Genomic DNA, 15,011 nt, shown 5'->3' with positions numbered 1-15,011 from the left:
AGGGAAAAGGAGCCAGACTACTTGCTTAGCGCCTTCTTAACCCTAAATTAAAGAGATATATACCTTCTTAAAATAAAAATACATTAGCAGTATCTTTTTGAAGCATTTGTTTCAAAGTATCCAAATAACTTCTAATACTACAAACATGAACTTTTAGCTTTCAAAGTATCCACGCTCTTACATATATTAATGATTCTACTATAGTTAGTATATAACATAACAAACTCACTAAAAAGCAAATTCTAGTAGACTATGGAAAAGCATGCAAAGCACTATATTATATAATCATTCCCAATCTTCAAACCGCAAAACAGACTATATATTTTCAATTCATTAAAATACATAATGAAATAGTAAAGAAACTTAAATAATCCTATTAGATATTTATTATAATATGTATAGGTGAAAATCATAAAATGGAAATAATAAAGGTTTATGCTTTCTTACTTCTATAGATGTATTTTACTTGGTGTTGTGTCAGTCTAGCATGAAAATGGTGTAGTAGTTTACATGAAAATAATTGTCACGACCCCAAATCTCCCTCCGTAGGATGTCGTGATGGCACCTAGTCTCTAAGGCTAGGTAAGTCTAGCAAGCATGCGGAATATAAATGAAATACGACCAACTCCCAAATACTCAATATTTAACTAAGAAACTCTGCACCCAGTGTATACAATTCCCAAAACCTGGCGATATCGAGTCATAAGCTCTACAATAGTATCAAAGCCATCCCTATACAACTGTATCTAGTAAAGAAGGAATAATATAAAAATGGATAGAAGGCGATGCCGAGGCCTGCGAACACGGGCATGTGTACCTTGAAGTCTCCAAATGCGAACTCAGCTCACTAGTGCCGGGACTGATAGGAGGTACCTGGATCTGCACAAGAAGATGTACAGAAGAGTAGCATGAGTACACCATAACGGTACCCAGTAAGTGCCAAGCCTAACCTCGGTAGAGTAGTGACGAGGTCAGGTCAGGGCCCTATTCGAATAAATAAAAAAGACTGAACAAGTGTAAGGTAGTATAGTAATGATAACAATGAAATTGAAGCAACAAATAACATATCAAGATTAGCTACACAGATCTAAGCAATTAGTGCAACACAGAGAAAATAATTAATAATATGCTAAGGAAAACAACAACCAAAGACAAGCGCAACAATGGAGAAATGCCAATAAGAATCACTACCGAGGTACCGCCTCGTAGTCTCAAATCACAAGAATAAGTCACAATCTTTTCTTATATCACCGCGGGAGCCTTTATATTTAGTTTTGAAAATTATTTTTCCGAAATAGCATCCCGCGTTTTAGCCCACCTTGTCACACCGCATGACTTCTAGTAATTCTCCTACTAGCCACACGTATCAAGCCCACTTTATCTCACCGTATGTGTTTCAACTCCAAAATCTTATATCACCGCATGCGTATCAATATCACAATGTATCACAAATCGCGCCTCAAGTGCCCAATATCACAACTTACCAGAGAAATCAAACAATAACAATATTTTCATAGTAAAGAGCCCATGACTCAACCACAATAAACACAAGAGTCTCAATAATAACAACCAGAATGAACAACTCAACAGAATGGTATTTCACAACTTAACACTTTGCCTCAATGTGAATCACGACCTTTATATCTCAATACCAATTTCAACAACAAGATATATATCCACGATTTAACAACTTCAAGTAAAGAGTTCAACGATTAGATAATGAATACGGAATAAAGGAAACGGGACCTTTAATTAAACATGTAGGGCAATTAGCATGTAAGAGAATAAGACAAGTAGACATGTAAAAATAGACTAGAAATGATGACTATAACATGTTAAGGTAACTCAATTACGGCATGAAAGGAATCTACATAGCTAAAATCAAATTTTTTCACATTTAGCCCGTGTACACACTCGTCACCTTGCGTACACGGCTTTCACATATCACAATTATCACAACCAACACAAATCCTAAGGGGTAATTTCCCCACACAAGTTTAGGAAAGTTACTTACCTCAAATCATGCTAACTTAATCAACTAGTAGGCCTTCCCCTCGATTATCCAACTCCGAACGGCTCGAATCTAGCCAAAACAACTTCGTATTATAAATATAAACTATAGGAAACTAATTCAAACAATAAAATTACGATCTTTACGAAGAAATAAATAGTCAACTCAAAGTCAACCCGGGCCCGCGCCTCCGAATCCGACCAAAATTATAAAATCTGAACACCCATTCGGTAACGAGTCCAACCATATAAGAATTACTCAAATCCGACCTCAAATCGCCTTTCAAAACTCAAAAAATTAGCCTAGGAAGTTTCTACCATTTTTTCCAACTCAAACCACTAATTAAATGATGAAATTAACAATATATTCATGCAAAATAACCAAAACTGAGTTAGGATTCCTTACCCCAGTGATCTCTCTGAAAAATCCTCGAAAAATCTCCTCTCACCGAGCTCTCTAAGTTCAAAAATGGATTATGAATCAAACCCTCAAAAATTCCTCTTTTCTGCCTAGCAAAACTGCTTTTGTGGCCTTTGTGTCGCTTCTGCGACACAACACCTGCGGAAATACCATCACAGGTGCGGATTCTACTTAAGCTCAGGGGATTCCTCTTCTGAGGATAAAATCTCGCACCTGCGACCCTAGGCTTGGCCAGCCACTTCCGCTTCTGCGCTTCCTCGCTCGCTTCTGCGAGTCCGCTTCTACGAGACTCTGTCTGCATCTGCTATCCCAGCTGGGCAGGCCACCATTCGCTTCTACAATCAAGCCGTCACATTTGCGAGCCTGCTTATGCGTCCAATAGTGCACATATGCGATTGCACCAGAACAAACTAGCTTCAGCAGTGAGGTTAAGTCCAATTTGTTCCGGATTCGATCTGAATCATACCGGGTCCCCCGGGACCCCGTCCGAAAATACCAACAAGTCCCAAAATACATAACGAACCTACTCGAGGCCAAAAATCATGTCAAACAACATCGATTCTACGAATCGCAACCCAAATTCAAGCCTATGAACTATGAACTTCCGAATTCCAAAACCAATGTGGATTCATACCAAAACAACTCCGATTAACTTTAAATTTTGCACACAAGTCATAAATGACATTACAGACCTATTTCAACTTCCGGAATCGGGATCCGACCCCGATATTATTAAAGTCAACTTCCGGTCAAATTTTCCAAATCTTTCAAACCTTAATATTATTTTAACTTTCTCCAATTCATGCCGAAACGGCCCACGGACCTCCAAACCAACATCGGACACGCTTCTGAGTCTAAAATCACCATACAGAGCAATTGGAACCATCAAAAATCCATTCCGGAGTCGTCTACACAAAAGTCAAACTACGGTCAACTCTTACAACTTAAACCTCCAACTTAGGGATTATGTGTCCCAGCCCGAAACCAAAATCAAATACCCCGATAAGTCGCATAACCACAATATAACACAGAGAATGTAATAAATAGGGGATCGAGGCTAAAATACTCAAAACGACCGACCGAGTCGTTACAATAATAGATCGAGTAAAAATAATTCTGAAATATTCTGAAAAAAAAAATTTATATATGATAAAGTGATGGAAAAAAAAATGAAGGGACATAGGAAATGTATTAAAAGTAAATCTATTGTAAGATAATATGTGTTCTCGTATCAAAATAAGTGTATGATTACTTCAAGCATTATTTTATGAAATTGCTTATTGATTTAAAACTTCTTCGAAACACATAAAATACAAAAATAAAAGTATATGAAGAAAATTGAAATGTACAAGAAAAAAATTATGTATGAAGAATAAAACAGATAAATATGTGAAATTGAATTGCATTTTCGTTATATATTTCTTTTCCTATTTTTTTTTTCCGTTTCAAACTTTTTCTTTCCAATCATATTCCTTAACCCACTTTCTATTCATCCTCTAAATAAGGTTCTCATTCCAGCAAAAATGATACTACTTGTATCGTCTATTATATTTTATTTTTTTCCTTTTTTTACAGCTTCTTTATTTTTCTGTCCTTTTTCTCTCCTCTTTTCTACCGTTACTGAAAAACACAGAAACTTTGGCCCCTCCCTTCTCCCTCTTCATGCCTATGAAATTTCATTTTCTTCTAATTCATTAAGAAAAACTTTCAAATTTGCTTCTTTTGTTTCAAGATTATTTCTTTTTTGTTTCACATATCAGCAAGGAGGAAAAAGTGTCTAACCGAACTCTTTTGAGTTCTTGTTTCTTTCTGTTCCACTAATACTTCAAAATTATTTTATCCTTTCACATAATTAGTACGAACTTAAAAAAATATCTAACGAAATACTTCAAAGTTATGATGTTACCATGTAAATTGTAAATCATGGCAACTCCATATAATCATATTTATATTGCTTGCTCAGTTGTAGTAATCTAAATAGAAATAAAGAAAATGTTTGAGGGGTAATATAATAATCAGAAAATGTGAGAATACTTATAAAAGAGTTTACTTTAATTCTTCGACGTTAATCATAGTATCACGAAATTTATCTATATGCAATAAAATCTGATCTTTAACATGAAGAAAATAAAAAAAAGGTTAGTCTGATCGTAATACTAATTACCAAAAATCTTGTTCTTGCCGGTCTTCCCATGTGCATCATCATGCCTCCAGGCTCCAATTTCTCATTTTTTCTGCAAATCCTCTCATGAATTGTATCATTCAAAAAAAAAAGGACTCAATCTATATATAAATATAAAGCAGGGCCCTTAGAAAGTGATGTGTCATCTCTTATTGATGAGGAAATATATTTATCTATTTTCTTAGAATTTTAGGGATTTTTATTCTCTTTTCACACAATAAACTCAATTAATAAATCTAAAAGATTAATTTCTTGAAACGGTGCATTAATTTTCTTATTTTGCACCTATTACGTCGCCTCTCTTTCCTCATTATTATGTATCATTACAACTTTTTATTGAAACTTTTCCTTTTTTCCCAACCTCCTTCTTTGTTTCGATTTCCTTCCTTGAAACATATGCATTTACTTTCTACCTTTACTCACTTTTATGACTGCCTTTAATTATAGATTATCTTTATTCCTTTCTTTCCAGCCTCCAAATCTTCTTCTACACATTTTTTTGGTCACGTTTAATTATATCTCACTTTTTGTTAACACCTATAACATTTTTAAGTGGTAAGATCTTTTTCCTACAGGCTTCTCACCTCTTCCCTAAGTTTTACAACCGGTGTAAAGTTTTAAACTTATGCACCAATCGCTAATTACTTGGGCATTTTATGCCGTTCAAACTCCGTTTTACTTCAAATTTGAAAAACGAGAAGGAACATAAATAGGCAGTAAAATCATCAAACAAAAAATGGAAACGGAGGGAGTAGATACTATCGTCGAAGGCGTGAGTTTAGTAGAAAAAGAAAGAAGAGGATTAAGAGGCATGACTTTTGATATATGGAGTAAAAAGATGTTGTGTCTTTTAACGGAAGAGACAGACTAAGCTTGCTAACTCATTTATTGATACTGAGTTTAAGATAATCATTTGAATCATACAAGATGTATTATTATGAAAGACTTGACACAGAGAAGGGTGAAGTTTTTGTTAACATCATTCATTATGAATAGGACGAGAATAGAGAAGAAGAAGAGGGGGAAATGGAGACGTATATTGAATGAATGCGTGTATTTGTATAGAATAGTGCAACAGATTTATTATTTTATTATAAAGGCAAATTTGGAAGAAATTTTTCTTAGGGATGGAGGAATTAGCATGTTAATTAGGGGGAGAGAAAGAAGAAAAGAAATGAAAGAGCCGATAAATCCAAGGGGAAAAGAAAAGAACGAGAAATGAAAGGGAAAAAGACAAGAAGAAAGTACGTACATTTCTTTTTCCATTTTTACCTAATGTTAAACTTTTCGATTTTTATCTTCTTCGTTTTTATTCAACTTTTAAATTTTTCCCTTTTTCTTATTTCGTTTTGTGGGTTTATTTTCTATTCTCTTTTCTTTATCGTAAATATAAGAAATTTTCAAAAAGTAAAAGGTGTAGAGTGTAGATTTTACATATATATTCCTATGGCCAAAGAACACGCACATATTTTCTCTTCTTTTTTTTTTCTAATTAGCTTTGTTCTTTTTATCTCCCCTTATTTGAAGAATCCCGCTTGGTGAAGACTAAGGATCAGACAATCGTATTTAATTTAGAGTAGGTAACTGATATAAGAGAAATGACTTTCTTGAAAAATTTTTTCTCTTCCTTTTTAAAGAAAATCTAAGAATAATAGAAGTAGTTAAATCGCCCTTTGACTGAAAAAGCATTAAGTTTTCAGGAAAAAATAGATAACAAAGATAACTATTCCCAACCATTACTTGAAATGTAGAGACAGTGAGTGAAGTTGAACACTAGGAATCTAGGATTGCCTTGATCATATATCTTCTACCATAAATGTCTTTAAATCCTCCATATATAGAGACAAATCACATCTCATGCATGTAAACAGTGAATAAAGTAAATAAAATATAATTTCCTTTTTTCCCTTTTAGTAATGAAGAAGTAAAAGAGATTTTTTGTTGGAGAAATCTACTACTTCAATGGAGAAGTATCATGTCACAATGAATATAGAAATTTCTATTGTGGTTTATAGATTACTTAATTTACAAAAGAAAAAAAATTGCTAATGACAACACAATTTTACTAATTATGAATGACGAAAAAGTTAAATCATATACTATGTGTTTTTATTACTAATTATTGTTTTTTTTACCACAATTTTTTTTTTTACGATATATGAAGTTATTAAGCATATATCATTGTAGTTTTAATATCATTCTTTTTGTTGACTTCAAATTATTTTTTGTAAAATTGAGCTAACTGTTAAAAATATAAATATGTTCTACCTATTCAACTTATAGAATTAAAATTATAAAGAAAATTTTTAAATCTCAATTATTTATTTTATGAAATTCACTAGTTATAATTAATTCATGAAACCGTCTTTACTAACTCTTGTTGTGCTCTGTTTTTTCGATCCTTCTTCCACTGATGCTATGTAACGCATCTGTATTTTCTAAGATACAAATGTAATGTATGTGAAATTGTGTATGAGAAAGAAGACAATGTAAGAAACGTAACTAAGACGATTAATGGGAAGAAGATGAAGTGAAGGTTTTTTTGGCTTTCTTAGGAAAAGCAAACGTTTAATTGAAAAGGTAGAGGGAATCTTTCAAACGGTGCTTTAATTGTGACTCAATAAGTGAATGACGTTCAATGAAATGTTTGGCTAAGTGATTAACTAATGAGGTAAACGGCTAAAATAAAAATAAAAATCCAAAAAAATATGGGAAAAGATAAATAGAATTTCTAGCTTTTCAGAAGTACCACATCAACACTCTTTGCCCCTCCTTTATATATATATATATATATATATATTTTCTACTTTTGTTGTGCATATTTATCTCTATCTAAAATTTAAAGTCTATTTTATTTGTTAAGTAAATCCATTCCTACTAGATTAATTTTTAATATATTATGTGCTTTGGTTGTTTACCCGTAAAACGGCACAGTTAAACTTGTACGTAGTTTATAGACAAGCGAATCGATTTGATCCCAAAAATGATAAATAAATAAAATAAAATACAAGACTTAGCATTGAAATCAAGATAAGACAACAAATAGCTTGGTTTCGGGAGCAGAGCTTCCGAAGGCAGCAATAAGCATATCAATAGACGAGAAATAAAGTATTATTGAGCTTAGAATAATATGTAGCATAAGTTTGTCAGAAAAATCGTGTCCTTACAATGGCTATTGAAGTTACTATTTATAGCTGCACCTAGGGAACAAGGTCCTAGGATCAATCCCATCTTAAATGACAATTACGGGAGCCATTGATGAATGTGTAACGGCAGGCTATGGATTTCAAAATTCTCTATAATGGATTACATATTTAATACTGAAGAATATTCCTCATTGAATGTCATCGGGTGGCAAATATTCATTTGTCTTCATCAACAACATTCCCTTCGGGATCTTCTCGATGCCAACCGAAGATGCTGTCCCCGGTCTTGGTTTCTACTTGCTTCACTTTTCATCTGTCTCCGATTCTACGTGTCACTCTACTATTTGAGTATTTAATACAAACCGATTTTACCCTATACAGATAGTCCCCCTGCTTTCCGGTGGCACATCTTTGTGTCAACGGGAAGTTGGTGAAGATACCTTCCTTGGCGGAAAATTTTATGATCCCCTCTGAAAAGTTTCTAACGCTTGATTAGACGCATGTCTCTCCGCATTTAATGCCCCGAACACGCGTCACTCCACGATTTAGCAACCTTTTGCCGGTTCTCGAGGTAATCATGGCCACAATTTTAGCTGTCTATTCCTTTACTTTTACGTCTCATTCTTCTTCTTTTACACTTCACAGCTTTTCAAACTCTCTCAACTTCTCTGCACTCAACTCTTTCTTGCTTTCACTCTTCTTTAATCTTCTTATTCAAAGAATTCTTACTTCCTTTTGTTAACCATGGCCTCCTCCTCCAAGAACTCAAGTTCTTCAAAGAACAAAGAAAGCAACAATGATGCTTCCCCTCATACGGTGAGCATCATCATTCCCAGAAGGCTCAGTACAACCAAGAATTTTGACGAGAAGTTTCCTTCTACAAACTCTTATACATGGGCTGCTGGCGTGTATCGTTCTTCCATCCGTCCTTCTAGCATTCCTGCTGTGAAGGAGGATTGTGGTTGCCATGATTTGAACATTATCGCTTCCGATCTGGTGAAGCGAGTGACCTTCCCTAAGAAGGGTTTTACGTATGTTTACACATACCCCTTCACTTTGGACCCATTCTTATTGAGCGGGGGACTTCACCTCGTAATTTTGGAATTCTGCTTCTGGTATCAAGTCTGCTTGGCACAGGTGGCCCTTCTGTGTGGCGGACGGTGGCCTATCTTCGGCGGCTATGCCAGGAGAGGGGGGAAGAGCTCTCCTTGGCTCGTATGATGAAACCTTACTCCCCCAAGATTTTTCGTGGGGGAGTAATAAACTTCAGCAAACGTGGCCACCATGCTTTACTCACCAGCATGGATGATGACAACGACTGTGGATGGATGGAGCGGTTCGTTATAGTTTCCACCAGGGATAACATCTCGGCCACAACGCCATCTTTCCTTGAGTCATGGACTCGTACACGTAAGTTCAACGTCTGTCTTTTTTCTGATTAAAGGTTGTTTCGCTGTTGCTGATCCTTCTCTTTTCATTATTTCAGCAACTCGGTGGACACCACCAAGAGTTGAAGGCTTGGACTAGTGGGTCCAGAAGATTTTGGATATTACCACACCTGAGACCTGTCGGTGGAAAGAACTGGCCCTCAAATACGGGTGGAGGGCCAAAAATCATGGTAAGTTTATTCTCTAAACTAATCTTGTTTTTACCTCATGCATAAGAAAATTGGTTTAACTTCTTTTTCTGTTGAATTCAGGTATTCCTCAGGGCTCTGTTACCATCCGCGATAAGGACGTTTTGGCTGATCCCGTATAGGTTGCGAGGTTACTGAATGAGGCCTTTACCCGAACAAGTGCCATCGGATCCACTTTCGATGGAGGTGCTTCCTCTCAGAGTCCACGACCGGAGAGCAAGCAACCAAAAAGGCGGCGCTCCTCATCGGCTGAGGGCAAAAGTAAAAAGTTTAAGAGCACCGCGCTCGAGCCATCCGCAGCTACTATGGTGATTGATGATGATGGGGAAGCCAGTGATGAAGGGGCTTCCCTATAGAGGAGATGACGACCTTCATAAGCTCAACATAATGCTCAATCTGACGAGCTAATAACACCAACTGAGGACAATGTCCAAGTGCTCTAGGGAGAGTGTGATATAGTGGAGGATGACAATTCTCACTTTCGAGCCCCAGATTTTGCTCCCCGTACTATGAGGCTGAGTACCGGGCCTCTTCCGTCTTCGGTTGAGCAACCAACAACCAGCACTGCCTTTACCGTAGTTGCTTCTCAACCCATAACACCATCATCTTTATCTCCTTCTGCACTGGTCATACCTTCACCACCAGTAACTGCTACATCGCCCCCACCGGCCGCAAATACCCGAGAGGAGGATGTCCCCCCTCCCTAGTCCCCAGACCATGGAAATTTGGGGAATAACTATTTCCCCCCTCTGCGGATCCCTACAGGAGGAGGAATGTCTCCCTCTCAGTTTCTACAAAGTGCCATTTGCTATCCCGGCCGGTGGAACTGACCAATTACTTGAAGCCACTAGCTTCAGAGAAAGATAAGAAGAAAATACACTCTCTTTTAGATAATACACAACAATGTCATGCACAACGCAGCAGCGATATGATATTTGTTCCTTTTATTGTTTCTTCTTGTCTTGTTATGATTGGATTTCTGATTTGAGGTTTTACTTTGCAGGCTAACTTCCTTGCTTCCGAGGGCCTTCAAAAGTTGATCCTTGATAAAGAAAAACTCACATCCGAGCGGGATAAACTGTTGGCCGAGCAGGATCAAATTGCTGCTCGCTTCCCGGCACTGGAAGCACAAGCAGCCAAAGCCGGTGAGTTAGAGGTTCAGTTTCAGCAGAGCGAGCAGGAGGTGATGGCCCTTAGCCAAGAGGTCGCCCTGTTAAATGTACAATTTCAAGAGGCCAAGGCTAAATGGTCTGAGGTCCAAAATGTTGTTCTTGTTATTGCCGAGCGCGAGGCTACCTATACTAAGAGGTTGAATAATTTGGAGGCAGCCTTGAACTCCAAAGCTGAAGAGGTTGCTGCTGCTGAGGAGAAGCGTGCCTAGATGGAAGAGAAGTATAAAAGGATCATGGAGCACAATAAGGTCTATATCTCCACTATCCGTGACCTAGATCTCAAACTTCAGGCCACAAGATCAGAGCGGAATAGCCTTTTGACCAAGGTTGATCAGCTTAAGTCAGAGCTCCAGCGCTAAGTGAATTCCCTCACTGTTGAAAAAACATATTCTATGTATAGCATGAGGAGAAAAACCTTGGAAGAGGCCAAAACGGGAGTCATTGATTTTGATGCCGAGATCGCCAAGGCCCGTAAGCTGGAGTCAACTTCCCGAAGGTACCTCCCAGTTTGACCTGATGCAACTGACTCTTCTGGTTCTAGTTCCGAGTTCTCGGGAACTGAGGAAGAACTTGAAGGGGATGGTGATGAAGGGCAAGATTCCGAGCCGGCGACAGATCCGCCTACTTCTCCTGGGGACGCAGTAGCTTAGTTTTGTGCTTTCTTTTCCCTTTGTTTCTCTTTTCGTACTTCTGTACTTGTGCTACTTGGCACATTTGTTATATAAAAGTGCTTTTCGTTCATGCATAGTGCAGAGTTTACTTTTTTGCGTCAAATTATGCAAGGCTTCGAGTGCATTTTCCCCCGAGAGCATTTGGGTTTCGGGTATAAATTCTTCCGGAACTAACCCTTTACCGTGAGGGTTTCATAAGAGAGGCCCCTCTTATGTTTACGGTGCTCTTGAAGAGTACATCTCCTGTTCATTTCGGCACTAGCATTTGAAGTTTTCCATGCTCAAGATAGTCTATGATTTCATTTCTCCAGTTCCAGACCAATTCGGTTGCATTTACTTCATAATAACCGTCCACATCCAATACTGAATGCATGAGCTGTACGACCGAACCAGAGTCTGATCCCTTTATTTTCGTGGACGAGCCCAAATTATCCAGTGCGTCTGCTTTCACATTTTCTTCTTTCGGGATGTGGATGATTGACCATTCCCGAAACCGTGCGAGTAGAGTCTGGACTTTCACAACATACTGTTGCATGAAGTCCTCTTTGGTGTCGAAGATCCTGTATACCTGATTTGCTAAAAGTTGGGAATTACATTTGATTTCGATGACCTCGGAGTCTAGTCCCCGAGCCATTTCAAGTCCTGCAATAAAAGCCTCATACCGACTTCATTGTTAGTCAAGAGAACAGTCCTTATGTCCTGTCTCAGGGTTTCTCCCAAGGGCGTAATTAGTGCTACCCCGAGCCCAGACCCCTTCACATTGGAAGCTTTGTCCGTGAACAAGGTCCAGATTCCTGATGTCCTTTCCGACACCATCACCGCTTCTTTGGTGACCAAAGGTAGCAGTCCGAGACTGAAATCGGCCGCGAAATCGGCCAAAACTTGTGATTTGATCGTAGTCCTAGGTTTATACTCTATGTCAAATTCACTCATTTTGACTGCCCACTTGGACAGTCGACTTGACAATTCAGGTTTGTGAAGGATATTCTACAAGGGAAAGGTTGTCACCACGACTATCGAGTGGCATTGAAAATAAGGCCTTAGCTTTCGAGTGGCGACAACGAGACCTAAGGACAATTTTTTGAGGTCTAGGAAGCGAGTTTCCGCTCCCGTAAAAATTTACTAACATAATAAGTAGGAGATTGCGTACCTTCGTCTTCACGGACTTAAACGACATTTACCGCTACCTCGGAACCGCTAAGTAAATTAGCAATTGTTCACCTTCCTCATGTTTAGATAGTAATGGAAGGACCGATAAATACCTTTTCAAATCTTTCAAGGCCTGCTGGCATTCCTGAGTCCATTCGAAGTTGTTCTTCTTTTTCAGAAGTGAGAAGAAGTGATGGCATTTTTCTGAAGATTGGGAAATAAACCTTCTTAAAGCACCCAGTTTTCCAATTAACCTCTGAACCTCTTTCACATTTGATAGCTGGTCGGGAATGTCCTCGATGGCTTTGATTTTATTGGGATTGATTTCGATCCCCCTTTGTGACACCATGAAACCCAAAAACTTACCGGAGCTGACTCCGAATGCACACTTTTCGGGGTTAGGCTTCATGTTAAGCTTCCTTATAATGTCAAAGGTTTCTTGGATATGCTTCAGATGATCACCTGCATTCAAAGACTTAACCAGCATATCATCTATGTAAACTTCCATTGTTTTCCCTATTTGCTTTTCAAACATTTTGTTCACAAGCCTCTGGTAAGTGGCTCCGGCGTTCTTAAGCCCAAAAGGCATCACATTGTAGCAATATGTGCCAAAGTTCATTATGAACGAAGCCTTTTCCTGATTCTCCAAATTTATTTTGATTGGTTGTACCTGGAACAGGCATCAAGAAAACTCATCAACTCATGCCCGACCGTCGCATCAATCATTTGATCAATGTTTGGAAATGGAAACGAGTCTTTTGGGCACGGCTTATTCAGATCCTTATAATCTACACACATGCAAAATTTATTATTCTTTTTTGGAACTACTACAACGTTAGCTAGACACTCGGGATACTTTACCTCCCGGATTGAACCGATATCAAGCAATCGAGTTACCTATTCTTTGACAAACCTGATTCTGACCTCGGCAATATGGTATTTCTTTTGCCTTACCGGAAGGATGTTGGGGTCCAGGCTTAACTTGTGCACAACCACCTCTGGCGGAATACCTGTCATATCCACATGTGACCACGTAAAATAATCAACGTTAAATTTGAGAAATTTTATAAATCCTGACATGAGCTCGGGTTTTAATCCTGTCCCCAATGAATTTTCTTTCTAAGAACTTCTCGAACAATATGACTTGTTTGGGTTATTCCGTTGTGGATATGGTTGCGTCCATTTCTTTTGTACCTAGAAATATCTTGGTACCTGATAGGATTCCGACGACTCCTCCCCCTTGTCGGCTTCGCTCGGCTCAGGAGAAAGCGTCGGTTCCTATAATGGCGATGCCGCATGTTCCTTCTCTTTACTACTGAAAATCGAGATCATGTTCATTCCTCTTGACACCGGTTGATCTCCTCTTATTTGTTTAATTCCCTCTAGAGTTGGGAATTTTAGAAGTTGATGGTATGTTGATAGCACATCCTTCATCTCGTGCAGCCATGGATTACCAAGAATAATGTTATAGCCCATGTAGCCATCTACTATTTAAAACAAGGTCGTCTTCATGACCCCTTAGGTGTTTGTGGACAACAGGATCTCCCCTCGGGTTGTCACACTTGCTAAGTTGAACTGGTGAGGCGCTTTGTGGCTGGAATGATCCTTTCGATTAGCTTGGCTTGATCTAGCACTCTCCATTGGATAATATTGGCTGAACTTCCTGGGTCCACCACAACATGTTTAATTTTAAAATCTAAAACAGTAAGGGAAATTACCAGGGCATCGTTGTGCGGTAGTAGAAGTCCATCAGCATCCTCCTCTAGGAAGGTGATATCGTCCTCAGCGACTTCCCGGAGTCTCTTGCTTGGGTCACCGATACCTTTATCTTTTTTGCTGCCGAAAAGGTTACACCATTAATCTCGTTCGCCCCGAAAATTATGTTGATCGTTAGACGAGGAGAATCTTCCCCCATCTTCGAGGGCTCCACATTATCTCAGTTGCGGCCATTGTTATTTTTAGCCCGGTCACTTAAGAACTCTCTGAAATGGCCGTTTTTCAGCAATGTGGCCACCTACTCGCAGATGTCGGCAGTCCCTAGTCCGGTGGCTGTTAATTCCATGATACTCATACCATAGATTAGGATCCCTTTGACTGGGGTCAGATCTCATTGGCCTCGAGAACCGTGCTGCCTCAATGTTCCTCATTGTCGATACTAGTTCCACTACACAGGCATTGAAATTATACTCAGACAATCTGGGGTAGGTGGAATCCCGGGATCCTGATATCTCTTTGTCCTGCAACAATCTGTTATTCTGTCCACGGTCAACTCACCTATCGGTAGCGAACCTGTCCGCCGATCAGAAACCTCGGCCACGTCCTTCAGCCTTTTCGTATAGCAAAAGCTGACCTTTAGAAGACCGTCGATCTGCGTCGAAATCATCCTTTAACCTTTCCTTATTCTTCTCTCAGTCTCGACCCTTGGTTGATGCCGGGCAACCGAGCTAGTCATCCTCTATTCTTATCTTCGATTCGTAGAGGTTGTGGACATCTGCATATGTTGTTTCCTGGAACTCGAGCAAAATTTCCTGCAATTTTTGGGAAGCATCAGAGCTCCTCGGGTTCAGCCCTTAGTAAATGCCTCAGTGCCCATTCATCTAGCACGACCGGTAGTAGCATTATTT

General features: G+C 38.7%; 1 long non-coding RNA gene across 1 annotated transcript; it reads right to left on the bottom strand.

The window, feature by feature from the left end:
- Positions 1–514: 514 nt before the first annotated feature.
- On the bottom strand, positions 515–4,686 carry LOC142173854 (uncharacterized). The gene is made up of 3 exons (XR_012703218.1): positions 4,596–4,686; positions 2,015–2,083; positions 515–879 (listed from the first exon to the last, which is right to left on the bottom strand). It is a non-coding gene; the product is annotated as an uncharacterized LOC142173854 (long non-coding RNA).
- Positions 4,687–15,011: the final 10,325 nt, after the last annotated feature.

The sequence above is a fragment of the Nicotiana tabacum genome, chromosome 19, assembly GCF_000715075.1.
Source record: "Nicotiana tabacum cultivar K326 chromosome 19, ASM71507v2, whole genome shotgun sequence".
NCBI classification, from domain to species: domain Eukaryota; kingdom Viridiplantae; phylum Streptophyta; class Magnoliopsida; order Solanales; family Solanaceae; genus Nicotiana; species Nicotiana tabacum.
The sequence above is the reverse complement of the archived record's forward strand: the minus strand, read 5'-3'. Positions and strand labels throughout refer to the sequence as shown.